General features: G+C 35.5%; 1 pseudogene; it reads left to right on the forward strand.

Annotated features, from left to right (window-relative positions):
• The first annotated feature begins 2,321 nt into the window (after positions 1 to 2,321).
• Positions 2,322 to 2,663, forward strand: LOC101581032 (annotated as a pseudogene).
• The last annotated feature ends 484 nt before the right edge of the window (positions 2,664 to 3,147 follow it).

The raw sequence follows: 3,147 nt of genomic DNA on the forward strand, positions 1-3,147 counted from the left end.
GTGTTAATGTTGTTTAGACAAAATTTTATGTCTGCATCTTTTCCTCTGCATAACTACTATGAAGACAACAATATGCAATTTGTTAATTATTGTAACCATCTTACTAACCTGATTTTAACTTTTCTCATTAACATGAATTTAAAAAGTAAAATAAAATAAAAACTGAAAGGAAAAAATAAAATAAATGCATGAAAAAAGGACATTTATATGGTATTACAGAGCCCAAACCCAGCTTCTCCCCATAGCATCATCGGAGGTTGGCCAAGCTTTGGTTGCTTCTTCCACCACTGTAGAAGTCAAGCAAATAGAGGACATGGGAACCTCTCCTGCCAGGACTGGAAGCCATTGTGCACCATACATTGCTGTCCTGCTGTCAAGGAAGCCTTGCTCTCCTGCCACCTGTACCTGTACCATCACTGTTGAGTCTAGGTGAATATTGGTAGTTTATAAAATGTTAAAATGAAGGCACAAAACATACAGTAAGACCTGCAGTCCAACCAGAACAAGTCTAAAAGTCAATTGGAAGCTGGTAAACAATTTAATGAAAATTTAGACTTGAAGCCAGCACTGTGGCCTATGAATGTGAAAGGAACAATCTCCTAAAGGTACAAAGTATCAGGAAATAATCATCCAGTAGCTACAAGATTATGCAAAGAAAAAATATATAAGACTCATAGGTTTAAAAAAAGCAGGAATAAACACAAATAACAAAAAAAGTTTATTTTTTTAAGTACTAGCACAAAATTTCCTAAGCATTAGAAAAGAATCTTACATACAATTAAGTGAGCTACAGAGCACTCCACTTAGCACTAGTAATAAAAATTCTAGATTCAGACACATAATAGTCAATGTCTCAGAAGTTCAGCAAAACAACAGAGTATTCAATGTGGTTAGAGATAGCAAAGAAATCACCTATGATAAAAAAAAATCAGAATCACGGCAGATTTCTCAACACAAACCACCAAGTCAAGAAGAGATTGGAGTGTGTGTGTGTGTGTGTGTGTGTGTGTGTGTGTGGTTGCCCTGAAAGAAAACAGCTCACAACCCAGAATCGTGTAACCTTCAATGTTTTAAATTAAACTTAATGAAGACATAAGATAAATAGAGCAGAAAACATATCAGAAAAGTATGTAATCTATAGTAGGAAAATACTATTTAAGAAATAATTCAATACATATCAGTTAATGCTATCAATGTAATTGGGCTCAATTCACCAATAAAAAGCAGACTGAAGAATGCAACAAGAAACATAAGAAACACATTTAACTCAAAAACAACCTCATATACTGAAGTCAAAAGATGGAAAACAATACTCCATGCAACGGGAACCCAGAGAAAAGCATGAGAAGTTATGCTGCTTGCTGACTATATGAACTTTGAATCAAGAAGTACTAAAAGAGATAAAGATCACTACATATGCTCTGTTAACTGCTTATTTTGCTTGGTGGTTCTATTCTTCTGTTGCTTTTGAAGTTGTGATCATTTTTGTCTCTTCCTAGACTATCTGTCAGTACTCTTTTTAGGGCTACTTTAGTGGTCATAAATTTCTTTAGTTGTCTTTGTCACAGAAGTATCTTTCTCTTCATTATGTTTAACTTTAAATTTGGCAGGGTCAAAAGAGGTAATCTGTAAGAGGAACTGATAATAGTCATAAATATATATACACCCAATGTAGAAGTACCCAACTATTAAAAATTTTAGCAAGCCTTGCTGGCCCTGCCCCTGGGTCTGCTGATATGGCAATTGAGACTGGGCATCGTGGTGCACACTTGTAATCCCAGCCTTTGGGAAGCTGTAAAACAGAGAGATCACTACAAGAATGATCTACTAGTGAGACCCTGAATACCTTGTAGACCCTTCCCTAAAATGTAAAAAAAGAAAGACAGATTTTATCAGACCTAAAAAAACACAAGAGCAAGGGCAGAGTTATTATGAGGGATTTTAACACCTCACTAACACAAATAGATAGATAAACAAGGCAAAAAATTCATTAAAAATTAATAGAATTAAAACAAATGTAAAGAAATGGACTTAATAGACTTACAGAGTGTTCTAACCAACAATTTCAGAATGCACATTCTTCTCAGCTGCACATGAGACATTCTAAAAACTTGACCATATATTAGTACATAAGGTGTGCTTAAGAAAAGAAAAGAAATTCAAATTATCTGATCATAGTGCAACGAAATTGGAAATTACATATTTCATTTTCCACATGCCTTCTCCTATGTATCTCTTCTTTAGTTACCCTCATTGAAGAGGAGGAAGAGTATAAGAACCAAACTAGTGAGAAAAGACGTAAGAATTCTCTCCCTGCCAAAATGCCTATTGACATACTGATTAGAATCCTGCATGAGGTCAAGGACCACACTCTGACATATGAGACAAACACTGGTGAAATATATGAGGGAAAGCCCATTGAAATGGAGAACAACATGAATTGCCATATGACCAACATCACAGTTACATACAGAGATATCCAAGTGACACAGTTGGAGCATGTATACATCTGTGGCAGCAAGATACGCTTTCTGATTTTTCCTGACATGCTGAAAAATTCACCAGTGTTAAAGGGCATGAAAAGTAAAAACCAAGAATCAGGAACTGGCAAGGGAATACCTGATATCTTAAGGCCCAATTGGCTGCTAAAGAAGAGACTATAGAATGAGATGTAGAAACAACTTCCAGAAGCAAAGATAACTTTCTTTGTTGAACAGAACTGTCGTTATATTTTCTATATAGGATATCTTAAGTTCATGGGGCAGACACTTGTGTGCATATCCTATATTTTCTCTGACATTTTTCTATCTAGGTCCTAGGAAATGTTAAACTAAATAAATCTGACTGCTCTGGTTAAAAAAAGTGGAAATTATTGACAGAAGATACAGCAATAAATCCATAAATACACAGAAGTTAAATAATACCCTGCTGAACAGTAAATGATCACACATGAATTTAGAAAGAAATTTTAAACATATTTACAATCAAATCAAAATGGAGATACAATTACAAGAATCTGTGGGATAGTGAAAAGTGACTTAAGTGGCTGGTGAGGTGGCTCAGTGGTCTAAAGCACCTACTTATTACAAGCTTAGCAAAGCACAGGGACCGCGGTTCAATCCCCCAGCACCACATGCCAGCCAGCCC

This window comes from Octodon degus, unplaced genomic scaffold, assembly GCF_000260255.1.
Source record: "Octodon degus isolate 3935 unplaced genomic scaffold, OctDeg1.0 scaffold00520, whole genome shotgun sequence".
NCBI classification, from domain to species: Eukaryota; Metazoa; Chordata; class Mammalia; order Rodentia; family Octodontidae; genus Octodon; species Octodon degus.